Source organism: Physeter macrocephalus, chromosome 11 (genome assembly GCF_002837175.3).
Source record: "Physeter macrocephalus isolate SW-GA chromosome 11, ASM283717v5, whole genome shotgun sequence".
In the NCBI taxonomy this organism is placed as follows: domain Eukaryota; kingdom Metazoa; phylum Chordata; class Mammalia; order Artiodactyla; family Physeteridae; genus Physeter; species Physeter macrocephalus.
The window spans coordinates 165489539-165508868 of NC_041224.1; the positions used below are offsets into that span (position 1 = coordinate 165489539).

At 37.2% G+C, this 19330-nt stretch overlaps 1 pseudogene; it reads right to left on the minus strand.

The window, feature by feature from the left end:
* Positions 1–13693: 13693 nt before the first annotated feature.
* On the minus strand, positions 13694–17500 carry LOC102976751 (fascin-like; annotated as a pseudogene).
* Positions 17501–19330: the final 1830 nt, after the last annotated feature.

A 19330-nucleotide genomic window follows, 5' to 3' on the forward strand; every position in this document is an offset into this window, starting at 1 on the left:
ACTCCTTTCACTTAGCTGTTTAAATGCTGCTTGAAAATGTTGCAAAATGATAATCAACGCACCTTAAGGCAATTTATTTAGAATACAGAAGATTAGAGACATGCATAGGAGAGATTTCCTGGGGTGAACAGATGCTTCACTAAGTATCAGTCATTTGGAAGTGAGTAATAGTCAGCTGTCACTGAGTTGAATAGCAAGATTTCTTGTTCAATGCGATGTTTGCACTGAATGAAGGTACTCTATTAGTGAAATAAAAGAAAAAGTGATTAGGTTTTTGTACAAGTTTCCTTAAATTAGTTTCTTATTAAATAATAGATATTTTTTCAAACTTAAAATGAACTCAATTTATATATGAGATCTGACAGAATCTTTTTCTGGGAAATAAATGGTCCAGCGGTCATGAGCTTTGAATTTTAACAATATTCTGCTCCTATCACCTGTGACCCTGGGCATGTTAATTAAACTTCCAGAAAATCAGTTGCCTCATCTTTAAAATGAGAATTATAAAGGAGATTAACTCTCAAAACAATTTCTTGCTCAAAGCGTGGATGAAAGACTGTGCAATATTTAGGTGATTTGCTGGCTTGGTGGTGAAGCAGCTAATTGGAATTTGGGGAGACAGCCACAGTCAGGCATTATTAATAGATCTCAGGAGTAAAGATTAACAAGGTAGATTTGAGTCTCTGCTAGGCAGAATAATCCCCCCCACAGAAAAATGTCCAAGTCCTAATCCTCAGAACTTGCAAATATGCTACTTAACATGGGACTTTGCAATTGTGGCTAAACTAGGACCTTGAAGTGAGGAGATTATTTTTGGTTATCCAGGAGGGCTCAATGCAATTGCATGCATCCTAAAACAGTTATACTCCAATAAAGATGTTAAAAAAAGAAAAAAAAAAAAGTGGCAAAGGGAGACAGAAGAAGTCAGAGTGATGTGATATGAGTAGGACTCCACCTGTCACTGCTGGCTTTGTAGATGCAGGAAGGAGAACACAAGCATAGGAACATAGGCTGAATTCAAAGATGCAAGGAAATATTAATAGATTCTCCCCTTAAATCCTCCAGAAAGAAAGGTATACCAACTATCACCTTGATTCTAGCCCAGTAAGACAGTGTCACACTTCTGACCTACAAAACTGAAATTAATAAATTAGGGTTGTTTTAAGCTACTAAGTTTGAGGAAATTTGTTGTAGTAGTAATAGAAAATTAATACAGCACTTAACATGGTAAGCAACACACAAAATCTTCTCTATAAATGAAGGAAGGTTTAGATATCCTGGATGAATAAATGAATGAGTAATGAATGAATGGATTACTATTATAAACACACATATAGAGCTTTCTGAAGAATAGGGTTAAATGGACCAAGGGCCTTTCAATTTCATAGTCTTTATGAATCCTGTGACTCCACACTCAAGTTTCTCCTTTTGGGGAGGATATCTCACTATTAAAAGCTCACTTCTCTGCCCATCAGCATGAGTGATTTTCCCCATAGCAGATGCACTGTAATGCAAATACTAGCCCACAAGACTATCTTTCTAGAATGGTTTCTGGAAAGCAGGATTGTGTCAACTTCATTACTATTATCCCAATGCCCAGGACAGAACCTGGCTCAAGTAGGGATGCAATAGACAGTGGATAATAGGATGAATGGAATGAAGGAGGGAAACCAGAGAATGACTGAGAGTTCCATTTGCTCATCTCTGAATCAAATGTTTTGGAAAATTTAAACATTGTTTAGTCTTTGCCCACACATAGCACATGTTAATTCCTTCCCCAAGGGAGGAAACATAAGGTCCAATCTAGTCACTGTATCTACTCAAAATCCAGGATCTCCTGAACTTGAACAGTCCTCTCCATGTGGTCTCACCAGGATTCCCTGTGCTCTGGCTGCCCACAAACTGAAAAGAGCAAGTTTCCCCAACCACATACAAAATTATATATACAATATAGAAGAGGCATTATAAAGAGAAGGAATGGGAGACTTACTAATTGTTCTTTTGAAGCAGTTCTGAAATCCCACTGGGGGAATACTATGAAAGCCTTTGAACCCAGAAGAGGAGAAATAATCTTCGTGGTCCTGACTCTATTCTCTGGAAGTTCTGTCTTATCTATCATGCTCCATGGCAATGTCTGAAGCAGGAATAATGCTCTTTGAAGACACTGAATATCTTTAAAAACCAGCATTCTGTACGTGGAAGTTCAGAGGACCAAAGTTTGTCATAAATCACAAAAAGTCAAATAATTTTCAGTTTGCCCCGTGGTTTATTTGGCAAAATTACTCCTTCAGAAATTTTGTAGGCTTCTAATATATTTAATTCAGTTATATATGTTAATAAAAATACTTAAATTGTTACACATAGTCTCAAATGTACTTTATTTCTTTGTTTCCTCACCTCTATGCCCTAACTTTTAATTGTTACTAAATTGAAGCTACCAAGATTCAGTGGAAAGGCTACACAATTAGTCATCTTTGCTGCAAACTGCATTTTCCGTCTCTTGAGCTAAAATTCACATATAATTAAGTTTATCAATATTATATGTACAATGTGATATTTACAAAATATGCAATTGTGTAACTAATGCCACAGTTATGACATAAAATATTTCTGGCACACCAAAAAGTTTCCTCACATACCTTTGTAGTCAACCTCTGCTTCATGCCCAGCCCCTGGCAACTGCTGATATGCTTTCTGTTACTAGACATTATTTTATTTTGTCTATAATTTCTTATCAAATGAATCATACAGTATGTGCTCTTTTGTATCTGGCTTCTTTTAATCAGCCTAGTGATTTTGAGATTCTTCCTTGATACCATGTGTATCAGTTATTCATTCTATTTTTTGCTAAGTAGAATCTCATTATATGGATACATCAAAATTTGTTTATTATCCTCTTGATGGCCATTTGGGTTTTTTCCAGTTTTTTGTTGTCATGCTGTATGACCTACGACCATTTGTGTGCAAAGTTTTATGGGAACATGTTTTCATTTCTTTTTGATAAATATGGGAGTGATAAATATGGCACATACATGTTTGATTTTACAAGAAACTGCCAAAGTGATTGTATGATCTTACATTCCCACCAGTAATTTATGAGTTTCAGTTATTCTTTCCAACATGTGATTTTGTCAGTCTTTTTAATTTTAGCTATTCTAGAAAGTGTGCAGTGATTTTATTGTGATGTTTATTTCCTGTTAGTGATGATTATGCTATATGTCTTTTTATGTGTTTTATATATCTTCTTTTATCTTCTTCTATAAAATGTTTCTTCAAATATTTTGCCCCCCTGCTTGTTCTTATTGAGTTATAGAGTTCTGCATATACAGTTTTGGGAAAAAAAAATGTCCTTTGTCAAATTTTATATTGCAAATATTTTCTCCCGTTGGTGACTTGCCTTTAAATTCCCATAAAAGAGTTCTTTGTCGAGCAGAAGTTTTGATTTAGGTAAGTCCAGTATATCAGTTTTGTCTTTTGTGGTCTGTGCTGTTTGTGTCCTATCAAAGATATCATTGCCTTTCCCAAGGCTACAAAAATTTTCTCATATGATTTCTTCTAAAAATTTAATTGTTTTAGCTCTCACATTTAAGTCAATGATCCATTGTAAATCAACATTTTGTGTATTCTGAAGACTAAAAGTAGCAATTCATTATTTTGCATACGGATGTCAATGGTTACTTCACTATTTTAACAAAAATATGAATATCCTTCTTCCATATGTCTATTTTTAGAATCTTCATTCTGTCCCATGTGTCCATCTATATGCCAACACCACCTTGTTTTGTTTACTTACATTATATTAAGTCTTGATATAATGTATAGTAAGTACTCCAAATTGGTTTTTATTTTAAAAAAATTATTTCTGACATAGGGTTCATTTTCATTTCCACATAAATTTTTAAATAATCTTGTCTAAAAATTCTACCAAAAGGAAAAACAAAAAAATCCTTCTTAGATTTTGATCAGAATTACCCTGAGTCTATAGATCAATTTTGTGAGAATGAACATCCTAATACTATTTTGTCTTTCAATCCATGAATATGGTATATATTTCCATTTCTTTAGGTCTTAAGTTACCTGAGCAATGTTTTGTAGTTTTCAGTTGACATGTCTTGCTTATGTTTAATTAAATTTCAATGTGTAAGGTTTTTTGTTTTTGTTTTCAGCTTCCTTTTCTTACCTTAGTATAACGTTGAATAGAAGTGATAAAGACAGGCATCTTTGCCTTTTTCCTGATCATAAGAGGAAAGAAAGCATTCAGTCTTTTACCATGAAGTGTAATGTTAGTTATAGGTATTTTTGTAAATGTCCTTTGTCAATTTGGGGACCTGCTCCTTACCTTTATTTCTAGATTGTTTTTTTTATGAGTATGTGTTGAATTTTGTAAGAAATTTACTGAGATGATTATATAGTTTTCCTTCCTTAATTCCTTTCTCACTCTCTTTTTCCCTCCCTTCCTTCCTTCCCTCCTATACTTTCTTCAGTTGTCCAGTTGTTTAAGGAAAAATAATAAATTGTTCTCTTATTACTTCACCTTTGCTGGAAAGTATTTTTTTCTTGTACATGGCTGTTTTAATATGATTTTTGTTACCTAAGGTTATTTTCATCATATTACCCCCCTGTTTAGGGGTCAGAAGCAATTTGCATTCTCATAGAGAGAGTGTCTGAATTTCCAGACACTTGAAAAATGGTTAGTTCTTTCCTATATGTGTTTATTTTTTTCTTGTAATACAAAAAGGTTCAATAGTAGCCAGCAGACACTTTTACCCTGATTCTTCTCAATCTTTTCCCCACAGCTGCCAGTACAGTAGACACGTGATTTTCCCCCAGGAAATTGCAGGCAAGAGTTTTACCAAATGTTTGCCATTATGTAATATGGATCATCATCTCTTCAGCCTCTGATAACAGCTTTATTACTTCTTGTTTCCTGTATGCTAAGCCTTTGCCACATGTTTTAGATTTTTTGTTACAAAGCATGTCTCTTGAGTTTATCCTAGGCATTAACACCCAGATGGCAGTGGGAAACAGAAATGAGAGAGAGAGAAGGCACACTAGAAGTGACACATCGATTCTACTCACATTCTACTGGGGAAAAGTAGTCCCGTGTCATACCTGTGTACAAGAGAGATTTATTTAACTTTGTAGTTAGAAAACAAAGAATAGATTTAATGAACTATTAGTCCATCTTTCGTACAATGCTGTAACTTCTTTTCCTAAGGAAGTTACCCTGTAAATGCACACTGACATAAGTCTTGTAAGGACTCATGACCAAGTCCTCCAGTATGTGGAGGAGGGTTAATGTCTAAATGTCAATTCACTAGACAAATACTAGAAAAGAAACTGACACTAGGAGAATTTGTGGACTTTGCTAAACCTTATCAGCTACAAAACTGCTGTTAGATTTGGGAATAGACTGATGCTGTTTGACTGAAAAAGAACATAATTTCATATCAGTCTGAATCCACCAAAATGGATAAAATTCTCAGAGGTTTTGGATTCAATGTGTTAGCTCGAGCAGCTGGGGATAGTAACAATTGTTTGGTTATAATTGTTCACTCATTTAGTATAATTGTCTCATACTAAATGTAGTTGAGATGTGAGCATTTTAAAAATAATGCTGGTGAAGTACTCCACATAATCAGGAGAGAGTGAAATGCTGGAGTGAACTTGTCATTCATGACCCTCCCTATCCTTCATGAAATCGCAGCAGACCCAAGGTTGTGAAGGGAGCAGCAGCACATTTAAATAGTGATTAGTGGCTGTATTTGTCATCTGAGATACTGATGCAAAAAGTTATGGGTGAAATGAGTCCATTGTTTTTAGGGGGATTGGAAGAATCCTGGAATGGCTATGCAGAAATGGAAGTACATAAACAGAAGTTGCTACGAGAGGAAATGGAGTTGCCACAGAAATTGGAAGGGTCTAACATGCTGGAATATTTAGCAGTTTAATTGATCTTTGGAATCCTCGAGCTCAGATATATAGGCAGTGCAATATATTTAATTATCATAGCTATAACAAAGTCTCAAGATTTATATAATTGCTAGCCTGCTCTAAGACATCATGATAGTGAGTTGCAACTCCTCACCAAATGGTCAAACTTGAGTAACTTCACAGATCTCAAGCCATTTGAATGAAATAAGTCGGAGTACAGTTGAAGAAAGATCTTGTGAAGAATATCTACCATAAGTATATGTCAATAATATTACTCTCAACTTTCTCTGAAGGGATTTGTAGCCATTTGCCACAGTTAACTGTATACAGAGAGAATAGAATCACCCACATTATTATTAGTTCTTCATTTATTAGACATTGGTTCTGAGCTAACACCAAAACATAGAGACCCAATACTTTCTTGTAGTTTACTGGTGAGAAATGGAACTAATGAATAACTGGTGAAAGTGTAATTTCATTCATTCATTATTTTGGTCTTTAATTTAACAAATGAACATTGAATGCCTATTATCTCTCTAGCTGTGTTTTGTGCCTAGGATACAGAGGTGAAAAACAAAAACAAAAACAAAACAAAACAGGAAAAAAGTATTCCCTGATAGCCTGGAGAAAAGAAAAAAAGAAACACCAAATGTAGACACAACAACTAAATTGTATTTTAAAAATCTATGAGTGAATTAAAATAGTATAGAAACATAGAGATACTGGTGATGCTGTCAGTCAGGAAGGGGGATACAAATTTAACAAGGGTGATCAGGGTTAAAACATCAAGGAAAAACCTGAAGTATGTGTAGGAGGTATTCTTGTGGCTATCTGCAGAGAATGAATTACAGGTAGAGTTGAGCCAATGCAAAGACTGTAAGATGAGACTTTCCCTAATGTGTACTAAGAAGAGTATAAAAGCCAATATGGCTGCATCAATACAGTTAAGAAAAGAATAGTAGGAGATGAGATCTGATGACACTTGAATTTCTCAATAAGATAAAGAAGCTTAGGAATGAGTTGATTCGGGTAAAGACATAATCTGACCACTGTTGCCATTGGATACCTCTGGCTGTTCTGTTAAGCACAGACTTTGTGGGGTTAAAGTATAGAATCAGGGAAATAACTGAGGAGTTTATTGCAGTTAACCAGGCAAGAGGTGATTGTGGTTTGGACTATGGTGGTGGCAGTGCAAGTGTTGAAATAGTTTCTATTTATCTTGAAGGTAAAGTTAATAGGATTTCTCAAAAGAGAGTCATCAAAGATGATACCAAAGTTTCTGATCTAATCAAATTGTAGGAGGGAGCTGCTATCATCTGAGACAGGAAATGCTGTGCTTGAAACTGGTTAGACAAGTTAAATTTGAAATGTTACTGAATTATACAAATTATGGTTTTCAGTAGTTGGATATATAAACCTGTAATTCAGGAGAGAAATCCAGAAGGAAGGATTTCATATGGGTTGTATTCAAAGCCAAAAATCTGCGTGAAATTATAAAGGGAGTGAGTGTGACTAGCAAAGACAAGAGGCCCAAAAGATACCTGGACCTAGACTATTTCAAATTAAACTTCCTTTTTTTCCCTTTTCTTTAGTTCCTGTGTATATAAGTGGAAGAGGTATTAGCAAGTGGCAAAAATCTCTATATTGGATTCACCCATGGAATAAGAGCTGGTATGATAGGAAGGGCTGAATGGAAGAGCCTGCAAAGTAATCCCTGTTCCAAAACCAATGAATCAAAAGAAAAATCACATTTCAGCAGTGGCATGTCACACATTTTTTGGCTATGATCAAAACTTGAAAGATGCAGAATTTGTGACTACCAACAAAATACTATTTAGTGCTCCAATTTGGCCAATGCAGAAGACTTTGAAAAATGGCAGTGGGTTAGCATAAGCTTAACCAGGTAGTAATTCCAAATGTGGTGACTTTAGATGTTGGCAGAAATGAATATACAATCTCTAGTGCTTAGTAATGATATTTTAATAGAAAAATTAATTTTTTCTTTTATCTCTAATTCAGTAAATAGAAATAAAGGCCAGAAGTTTTTTTATCTCTGTAAGGTACCTCTTCTTTGCTATACCTCTTAGATAAATTCTCCCAATTTGCACCATATTTTAGCCCACAGAGATCTTGATCATCACACCAAACTTCACCACATTTGTGACCTCATACTTACAGGGTATATAGAGAAAGAAAAAAGCAAATAACATAGATGCTTTCTTAAGACGTGTACATTATTGAAAATGGGGGGTAAATTCCATACAGCCAAGAATATTGGCTGATATAAATAAATATTTTGAGAACTAGCTGGATCAATCAGTTGATAGATTAGATATGGCTTACTTATAAATAAATATAAATTTTGATGCAGATAAATAACTGAAGGTACTATGCTTGTTGCTATAGTAAAAGTACAAATAGGACATATTTTTTTTTTAATTTCAACAACTCAGAACTTAGAACCCACAGTATCCTCAGACATATTCAGAACAACATTATGGATGTATTTCTTATATTAAAAAATAAATTCAGCTTGGAATTCAAAAGTGTTGACAGGCACAATCAACAAAAGACAATTATCTAGACGTTGTTGTAAAGGTTTTGAAACTTTAAAGACAAGTGAGCTGCCAGAAATAAAAGAATAAGAAATATAAAGATAAATAATATTTTATCTCAATGCCAAGCCCATGTGAAAGAAGAATGTAGGGGAAGCTAAATAAATATAGTTGAATTTAAATCAATATAACTCGGCCAAAATGATTTTTTACTTTAAAAGAAGAAAGTGAATACATTTCAAATCTAGGAACAAGAATAATCTGTCAGCCAATAATCTCTATTGCCAAGCTCCAAGCAAGAGATAATTAAGAACTTAACAATATAAGTTATGCAAAGATAATTAGCTTTAAACGTTAGCATAGCCTTAGGTTTGTTAAGCAAAATGTATTAATACAAATAAATGTATATAGTGTGACAACATACAAACTTAACCTTCAAAACGTTTTTAAGCAAGAGATAATAGCAGAAGATATATAGCTTTAGGAAATAGTGTTAAGCTACTTCTTCAGTCTTCCATAATGTGAATTAAAAGATTTACCTAGAAAAATATTAGTGAATAAATAAAACAATATAGTTATCACAAATTATTTTAAAATATTTGTTAAAATATTGAGAATGACTAGATGATGTACTGTAGCATATTTTAAGAATTATACAGCAAGATGAAATTTTGAAAAATAAAAACAAATTTGCTTACTGAAAATTAAATAACTATTTTCATGTTCTTCATGCTCTGCATGTCCCACTTGCTTCTGGACCTATGTAATTATTCTAGTTCAAGGAAATAAATGTTTAATGTCATTAAATGCCAAATAAATTTATAAAAAGAAATAAGAACGACTAAAGGTAAATTTCTAGCATTGCTTAGGATTTTATATATACATACACAACACACACATATGCATGTGTATGTATATATATGTATACACACATATATATGCATACATGCAAATTATATACACACATATAACATGTATGCATATATAAGGTACCATGTAAATGACCTTAACTTCCCTATAGAAATACATGGGTCATTGACTAGATTTTTAAAAATTCAAAAGTACTCTGTCTATAAGTAGAATACATCAATAGACTAGAAGCAAAAGGATAATCCAGACTTTACCAGGCTTGTGTGGATAACAGAATTAACAATAGTTAATGTATCTATCTCAAACAATATAGCATTGAGAAACCTTAAGGAAAATGGTAAGAAAAGCCATTTGAAATTGCAATTTCAAATTGCAATTTCAAATTAACTTATTTACCTGTATAATTAGATCAATATATTAAGGAAATGCAGTAGAAAGTGTGAGTCTGGACTATAACAGTGTATTGACCTGTTAACTCATAATAACATTATATGGGAGAAACATGCTAGATGTAATAAAATAGGTTGAGTTTATAAATGATTGAACAACTGAACCCAAAAGGCTTTAATTAATGGATTGAAATCAAAATTAAGGGAAGTTTCAAGGGACATCCCCAGAACACTTTTCTCTTCCCTGTTTGATGCAACAGTTCAAATAAGTTGAAAAATGGCATGCTTATCAAATTTGAAGAGTGGTAGCAGTTGGATGACAGAATCAGACTCCAAAAACCATTCATTTACTCAACGTTATTTAAAAAAATTATATTTGATAGAATCACTCATGCAAGATGGATTTTAATAAAATTCCTAATATGTTATTACACTTGGGACCAAAAGGTCAAATGTATAACTATGAGGCTTGTAAAAATGACTTAAAATCTTATCTGAAAGAAATGTTAAGCATTGTGGTTGACAATAAACTCAGTATCAGCCAACAGTGTCTACAGGAACCAGGAAACCTAATGTAAGCATAGGCTGCACTTAAGAGCAAGAGTAGATTGAAGTGGCAAAGAGATCAATTTTATAGCCTTATAAATAAATAAAGTCCAAGAATAATCAAGAAACATAATAAAATACTGTAAAAGTTACTAAAATAAATTTTAAAAGACAAAAGGCCAAGGGATTCCCTGAAGAATGCTTACAAATATTAAAAGAATAATCTCTGTATTCCATAGCTGTTCCAAACATATGTGTGTATATAAATTAGTAAAAAAAATAGCCAGAATAACTCAGAAAAATGAGTGGCACATCATTCATGAATTTAGATACAGATCAAACATAATTTATACATTACATTAAAGTATAACTCAGTGGTTAAGTACTTTTAGTGAGGAAAGACATGTTTAGTATGTATAAATTTTCTGCACCACAATCAAGTAAAATAAATGTTTTATATATATACATATATATATTTATATAATTCTGCTCTGATCTCCATAGACCTGGCTGGAAGAAATTCATCTCAGCAATGTTTTGGGGGTTTCTCTCCTTATAGAGTTGGAGGAACAGAGACATAAGTTGTGAAGAACATTTCGAGACGTGTCTTCTGGGTTTTAGTTTCTCCTGATCATGGCTCATGGGCTCATTGCCCAAACATCCACATTTTCTTTAAGGTCCGTGGTTTCATCACTTCCTTGCGAGGCTTTTGCAAGGACTTTTCAATGGTTCCCGAGATCTCGGTTTTAATTATCTGAACTGTATGTTCTTCCCTATCAAATTGCCATTGCTCTTAGATACCACGTGTTGAAGCAGACAATGGATCTGTCCCATTTAATGACATTCCTCTAAATCCAGTTATTTTCCTCTTAGGAAAAACTGAGACATTCCTTCAGTCCTTCCAATATTGGCCTAAATATACCACTTTCTAGCTTTAAAATCCTCTATTCTTGGCAATTTGGCATCACCATTCTATGACCCTATTTTTCAAATAAAGAAAAATACTTTGGGACATTTGCCTTCTCAGTACTTGGAAATTTTTCCTTCAGAATCTGCAACTCTATAGTTTTTATCAACAGGTAACTCTGCTTCCAAGATCTTAGAGAAAAATCCCAAAGACTTGATTTGGCAAACTTCTTAGGTGAGTAGTGGGTAAACTATCTATTAGCAAAGTGATCTTTAAATATATGTATATGTATAAATAAGAGCTCCATATACAAATTCAACCACATGATGATAACCATCAAGAAATGATTAACTCAATATGTCACATAAGATGTATGTATTTCACAGGTGTTACACTATAATTTGATTGTCATTTGATATCATTCTACATCTGTTATATGGTGAAATACTGTAAAAGCCCCTGATATTTCTAAAGATGTATAAAACAAAAATATACATTAAGAGAATAAGAAATCATTCTATTCAGTGAGTAAGTGCCAGTAATTCTTCTTAAAAACAAGATGTAGGTAATTTAGAACACAACCCTGTCATTCTTTTGGTATTGTATTGGGAATTCATGCAAAACCTATAATAGCAAAAAAAAAAAAAAGTACAAAAATACAGTAATAAGAAAGAATTAAAAAAAAACTTTTTTGCAGATGATCACTGTATATGAGAATATCCAGGAAAATCAACAAAAATTACTAAAGGAAAAACTTTTAATTAAACTGCAGTGTACAAATAATGTTTATGTAGAAGAATAATGACAATGATATCAAAGAAATTTGTATTCATTTCCTGTGGCTCCTATAACAAATTATAACAAACTTGATGACTTAAAGCAACAGAAGTTTTTTTCCTTTATATTTCTGGAAGCCAGATACAGGAAATCCGTATCACTGATCCTAAATCAAGGTGTCAGCAGGGCCATATTCCCTCCAAAGGCTCTAGGGAGAATCTGCTCCTTGCCTCTTGTAGCTTCTGATGGCTGCTGTCATTCCTTTGCTTGTAGCCAAATCACTCCAAGTTCCTCTGTGGTCACATTACTTGCTCCTCTTCTGTCTATGTAGTAAAATCTCCTGATAATTTAAGTCCTCGTGGAATATTTCATAGAAATTGACAAATTGTTAGTAAAATTAGAAAAGTATATTAATTTAGTCAATAATTAACACATCATTTTTAAAATTAATGATGATAAATTTACCATGCCAGCCTTTAAAATACATGAAAAATTTTAATTACCACATTTTTTTTTTTTGCAGACTTGCGTTATTTTATTTTGCTCTTTCCAGTCTGAAGCTACTATGTATCATGAGCATTTAGAGTTCTACAAATGACACTTGCAAAAAATAAAAGACCAAGACACCCAGAATGAGATGCGTGGTAGACACTAACCAGAGGTGAGGGGAGCTGGCAGGAGCGGGCCTCAAGTCAGGGGCCAGGTGGCTTCCACAGGGCTCCTGGCTGAGCACAACACCTAGCTTCAACCTCCTGAGACCCAGGAGTTCCATCAGGAGGGGAGAACTGATCACACCAGGGGCTCTGGCTGAGGCTGTGAGGGGCCCAGCACCACCAGGTGAGGACACAGGCCTGGGGCTGGGGCACACTGGAGAGAGGGGCCAATGAGAGCCCCCTGGTAAGGTGGGGACAGGCTCTGAATTGGAGAAGGTGCCCCACCTGCCTTACCGCTAGTGGGCAGACAGGGCACTGAGGCCCGGAGATGGCGTCTCAAGAGCTCCCCACAGGACCCCTTGAAGACCACTCATGGCTACAACCAAGCTTGCCTGGGGCTGCTGCAGCAATAACATTTCATTAAAAAAAACCAAAACCCAAAAAAACACTGATTTGGTCATTTTTCTGCTTCCAGTCAGGCCAGAGTGAAAGAAACGAGACTGTGGGCCCTGCACCACAGCAGGACAGGCAGCGGCCAGGCCCCAGCGGCCACCAAACCAGGCCTGCTCCATGCACAAGGGGCAGGAGCCAGCCCCCTCCTGTCCTTCCGCAGGGATGGTGCACAGGGGGGCCAGGCACAGGCTTGGGGCAAGAGCTTGGCTCCTGGGAACTGGGGGAAGGGGAGGCTCAGGCGGGGCAGGGGATTCCAGTTACACACCTGCCACTCCCAGGGGCTCGGGAAGGCCTCCCTCCCAGCCCTCCACTTCTCCTTGGCCTCTCCCGGGAAATAAGTCTCAGAGTTGTCTGAGGTCAGAAGAAGGAAGTTCTGGCCTCTCTCAGGGCACAGAAGAGAGTGCAGAGGGTTGTGAAATACCTCCAGGGACCACGTCATAGCCGCTGACCGGCCCGGGGGAGGCCACCTGGGACAACAGGTGAGGGCACCGTTTGCTCTGGGTTTCCAGCTTGAAAGGTAAGGGGCTCCGGCCGCAGCAGAGCCCACCTGGAGAAGAGTGAACAGGAGGGGTCTGGGCAGGGAGGAGAAGGGGAGGCAGGAGGCGGGGCCTAGTACTCCCACAGTGTGTGTGATGTGGTCGACGGTGCTGGCGCAGGCCCTCAGGACCCCCGCGTGACTCTCCTTCAGGTAGTGCCTGCCCACCTTGATGACCAACTTGCTGTCGCAGAACTCGAAGAGGAAGTCCACAGGGGTGTCGCTGCTCCTGGTGACCCAGGAGACGTAGCCCAGCATCAAGTACTTGCCCGTGGAGTCTTTGATGTTGTAGGCGCCGTCTCTGAACTCCAGCGGGAAGACGTCTTAGCTGGAGCGGTTGGCGTCCAGGATACCCGTGACCCTGCGGCAGCCAATGAAGCCGTGGTCCCCGCGGAACACGATCATGAGGCTGTTGATCAGTTTCATGAAGAAGAGCTCCGAGTCCCCTGCTGTCTCCACCAAGGCAGCCAGGTGGCCATTCTTCTTGGCCGTCACAAACTTGCCATTGGACGCACGCAGTATAATCCTCTGACCATGCCACTTGATGTCAAAGTAGCAGCCGGTGTCCTCGGTGGAGGAGGTGGACTGCACACCCCCGGTGGCTGTCAGCATCCAGTACTTGCCCGAGTGGGTGCGGAAGATGCGCTTTTTGGTATAGCAGTCGATCTCCAGCTGGAAAATCTGTTCGTTGGTCTCTTCGTCCTGATTGGCCGGCAGGTTCATAGCCTGGCTCGTGGACATGTTCCTCTTGTCGGCCGCCTGCAGCACGACCTGGGCGCAGCTCTGCTCCAGGGCGAAGAGCTCGTCCTTCCCCACCTTGGTGGCCTTGCCCCGATGGCGCCAGGCAGTGGCCCTCGCAGTCGCGGAAAGCCACCTTGCCGGAGCAGAACTCGAGCGCGTAGCCGGTGGCGGGCTCGGGGTCCCAGTTGTAGCGCTGGTCCTGGAAGGCCAGCGTGATGAGCTAGTTGACGTCCCAGGGCACGTCGCGGTCCACTGCGATCTTGTCCGCCGGCCGCGCGCTCGGGTGCGCGTAGCTCTTGCGGGCCACGCTGCAGATGTTGACCTGCGTGTGCGTGGCGATGTGCACGCTCCACTTCTCGTTCGGCGAAGCGGTCCGAGCGAAGCGCGACAGGCGGTCCTCAGGGCCGCCAAAGTAGAGCCGGTGTCCTTCGGACTGCAGAGACCTGCAGCCGTCGTCGTCATGAGCCATGATGGGAAAGTGCTGGGCACCTCGTGTTCGCAGGTTACGTTGCCATCCTTCTCCGCTGCCAGGTAGCTGCCCGCTGCCCAACTCATCGGGCCGGCTGCACCAGCATCCGCATCTGCATCTTCTTCAGGCTGCTGGCCCACTGGTTCACCTTGAACCCGAACGTCTCGGCCGTCAGATACTTGTTGCTGCAGTTAATGAGACCGAACTGGATCTGCGGGGCTTCGGCCGTGCCGTTGGCAGTCAAGGTGGCGGCGAGCCCGAGGCCCGTGCAGCCCGTGCAGCCAGGGAGGTCGGTGGCAGGTTCCCGCGGCGGCCCCCTGCTCCTTTGTTCAGCTACCTCGGCCGTGCGCGCACCCTCAGCAGCGCTCTACAATCACCACAATTTTTTGACATAATATTCAAAAGAATAAAAATGTCCAGTGGAAAGAAAGCTAAAAATTGACTACATAAATTCCAACGATGATCAAAAAGGAATACAGAAATATGAGTCAGTATGTTTTCATGGGCTTTAAATCTGAGTTTAAATATTAATTAATTAATCTCTTCCTTCATTCCACAAGCTGAAATAAACTGCAAGGGATATACCTAAATAGAATCAACTTGTCAAATTAAAGAAAAACACAGTGTAATATTTATTCCAAATTAAAAGAAGTTTGATCAGTGATGAGAGAAATGAGAACGTTAAAGCTATGATGGATGGTTTAAGTATATCCTTCATAAAGTTCCATAGTAAAATTTTGCCAGGAATATTTTCAGACTCAAATAATAGAAAACCCCACCCAGAATGACTTAAGCAATAGCAGTGTTTAATTATCTTAAATAAAAGGAAGTCTGCATATGGGCAATCTAGAGCTGATACAGCTCAATAATTTTACCAAGGACACTCTTCTACTCTGTTGTCTGAAGCTGGTTACTTTTTTTACTGTAGGCATATTGAAATGTGGTTTCCAGATGGCTGCAACACCTCCAGACATCATGACTGTATTCAAAGTAAATAATCATGGGAGATGCTGATAAAAATGGAGTTTTCCTCCGGTGGTTTTCTTTCTTTTTTTTTTTCCAACAAAAGAAGAAAAATAAATCTTAGTCTCAATAGTAAGAAATGGGTGATATGGCCACTGCTGGATGAAAAAGCGGATATCTGGCAAAGAAGAAAGTAGACTTAGATAGTCATTACCAATCCCTGGAGTTGTGCAAATAACAGACTTGCATGCTTTAGCTGGGAAGAATAGGTAGTATGTCTACTGGTTAAGAACCAGACTGTGTGCAGCGTAAACCTATAACATTAATGTAGTACTTGGTGGATAGTATATGATGATAAAATAATAAATTAACGTGTGAATATAAGCAAACTCTATGATGCTGAATTACACCTATTGAATCAACAGAGGTAAGTTAAGATGGTGGTGTCCACCCATTCATTCATGTATTCATCCATTTAGCAGCTCATTACTGAGTGTTTATATCAGGCACTCTGCTATGTCCTATGTATATATTAATGAGTGAAATAATCTTTGCCCTGGTAAAGCTGAAATTTAATGCTTGATCTAGTAAAAACTGTTTAAACTCTGAGAAATCGAGTGTACTTAAATATCACTGGTAGTATTTAAAATAAATCGTTGCAGTTTCCTCAGAGATAAATCTTGAAACTCTTAACATCTGTAAAACTATAGGGTCAATCCTGTGAATGTACTTCCATTTTTCAAAATTTATCTTTTTCTGAAATATCTGGCAATTTAATGAAACACTAGAAACAACCAGATACCTAATAGTAAGTGAACAGTTTATTAAGCTGTACTTTATTCATGCATTAAAATGCAATATGGCTATTGAAATGATGAGGTTTAGGGCAATAAGCTTATATAGAAATGTATGTATACAATAAGTGAAAAAGCAGATCAAATAAAAATATGTCGAAACTAAATACAATCTTCCTTAGCGTTCATAGATTTGAGAACTCCTCCTTCTTTTGCATTACCTAGGGAATGTCTCCTCTTCCTTAGTGGACCATTATCAGTAACTTGTCTGCTGGGAAATCTTCCCTGATCCTTCCCCTACTCAATTAATTGATTTCTATCTTAGCACTAACAACCTTTTTGTTAATTCCTCTTTTATATGTTATTGTAACATAGAATTAGTTATGCCTGCTTCTCTCGGAGTTGTCAACACATCTTTAAAGGAAGAAGCAATCTGTCATTCATCTATATTGTTGAGACCTGAGACATGACATTTCATTCTTGTGTCCTCAATATCTACAAATATGTTTGTCACAGGGAAGGTGCTCAAAGGATGTTTGCTGAATGAAGCCAGCAAGTGCTCAATAAACACTGGCTGAGTGAGTGGATGGATTCTCATAGAATTTCAGTCATATTGTTGATCAGAATTGTATTCCAAATTGTTTAATAAAAATTCACATTCATTAAATGCTTTTTTTCTGGAGAACATGTAACACTGACTGTTTTACATACAGGATGATTTTACAATGTGAAATCTACTAAAATATGTACAGAACTTTGAAGATCTATTTTTTAAATGGCAGGTCCCTATGGTTCAGTTAACTTACCTGAACATTCATGTGTGGCCTACCGAACTCAATATCGCACCTGACTCCGCTTTGCTTCATTAAGCCTGCTACATAGTTGGCCAGACTGATACTGTTGATGTAGCTCATTATCCTTAAATAACTACATGAATTCTTCTCTAGTTTAAGATCTAAGATAACTGTACACTTGTTTTTTGTTTTGCATCTACATGAAAACAGAGTGGGGGGGGACCGTGGTTACATATACAATGAAATAAGAGAAAAGGGTCTTACCCACTTTTATTATTTCCCTTTTAACAGATTACCAAAAAAGTAGCATTCACTGATTTTATAATGTTACATACATTTCAAGAGGGTTATTTTATTTAAAAATACTGAAGGCAAAGTCTTCCGACTCTTCCACTTGAATTAACACCAGGCTTAAACAAAGGAAAGAGCACCGAATGAATGGTTCAAATAAGAAAATGTACATACAAGTTCTGCTAGAGTGTCTGCATTTAACCTAAAATATCTTGGATCTCTATTCCAAAGTTTTAATTAAAGTGCATGAATATTTCTATTTTTTTCTTTCTTTTGTGGAGGTTTTAATATTTTATCCAATAAAGCCAGCTATCAAGATTGCTTTAAAAGCTGCTGACAAAGATAGACAGAAATAGAAGGTCTTTGATGTCAAATAAACAGTACTATTTTCATTACATGTGTTTCTACAAATCTCCATGAAAAATCAAGTTTGGGATCCTTTTAAGGACAGGAGGTATCTGTGTGTGTGTGTGTGTGTGTGTGTGTGTGTGTGTGTGTGTGTATCTTGGTTGGGGGGATATGGGAGAGTGATATGAAAGGATACAATGCAAAAGAAAAGAATTCTATCTCCTTTCTCTTAGCCAAATAGTTTAGGTTTAACTGCCCTTGTTTTTGTTGGACCTGAATAGAAAAGTGAGGTATTTTAATCTTCTTTTTCAAAACATACAGTCTTATGGAAATTTAAGTCAACAGCTGTTCAACTGTCAAGTCACAAGCTAAATTCAAGTCTGAGAAAAGAAGAAAATCTGTTTAAATGAAAGCTTATTTGAATGAAGGCCATGGGTTTTAGCATTTGTGTTTGAAAAAAATTTTAAATTGTTACTAAAATAAAGGATCTTTTGCTAGGATGACCTTTCTTTGTTGAAAATGTTGGAAAATCAATATTCAACATGAAATCAGAAACTGAAGTGTGTCAACTGTAGGATTGCCAGAAGGTTGAGGGACTTGAACACCATCAACTCATGAACTCTTCAAGGTCAGGGGTTTGACCTAACACAATTTCTAGTATATAGAAAGTGGTCTAGAAAAATGCATGTTGGCATAGTGAACAAAAGGAGCAGTCAAAGAAATCAAGTAGTCACTTTTTCCCCATTTTCTAAAGGTCTTGTATAACTGAGTTCTACTTTAGAAAGATTAATGATAGTTGGCAGGATATATAGTTGTGTGAAAGATAGGCAATTGTTTGAATGGTTTTTAACAGTTCAGAAAATTAAGATATAAGCTCTTGGTCAAGAGTGGGGATAGCCTGTCTCATTGTGATACTGATTAATGGGTTGATTTTTTCTTCATATATGATAAAAATCTGTGTTCATATGTGTTGTGCTTGAAAAGGTGTGATAATGTAATTTTTTTCCCAAAGTAGACTCTCTGGCTGCGAGTCTCTGCCTCCTATAAATGTAATGACCTTGATGAAAAGATACTGATTTAAAGACCGGACATTAGATTTGCAGATGCAGAAAATCAATGGTATTAATATACTAAAACTTATTATGCTCTTACAGTGATTCACACTAAAAAGACTTAGGAGGACTAATATATAAATAAAATGGCAATGTATTAATTTATTATGGTGGTGGTTTCTCTAACCACCTTCATCACAAATGTATATCATATAGACAGAGTTGGAACCTATTGGGACTATAGTCATTCCTGATGAAA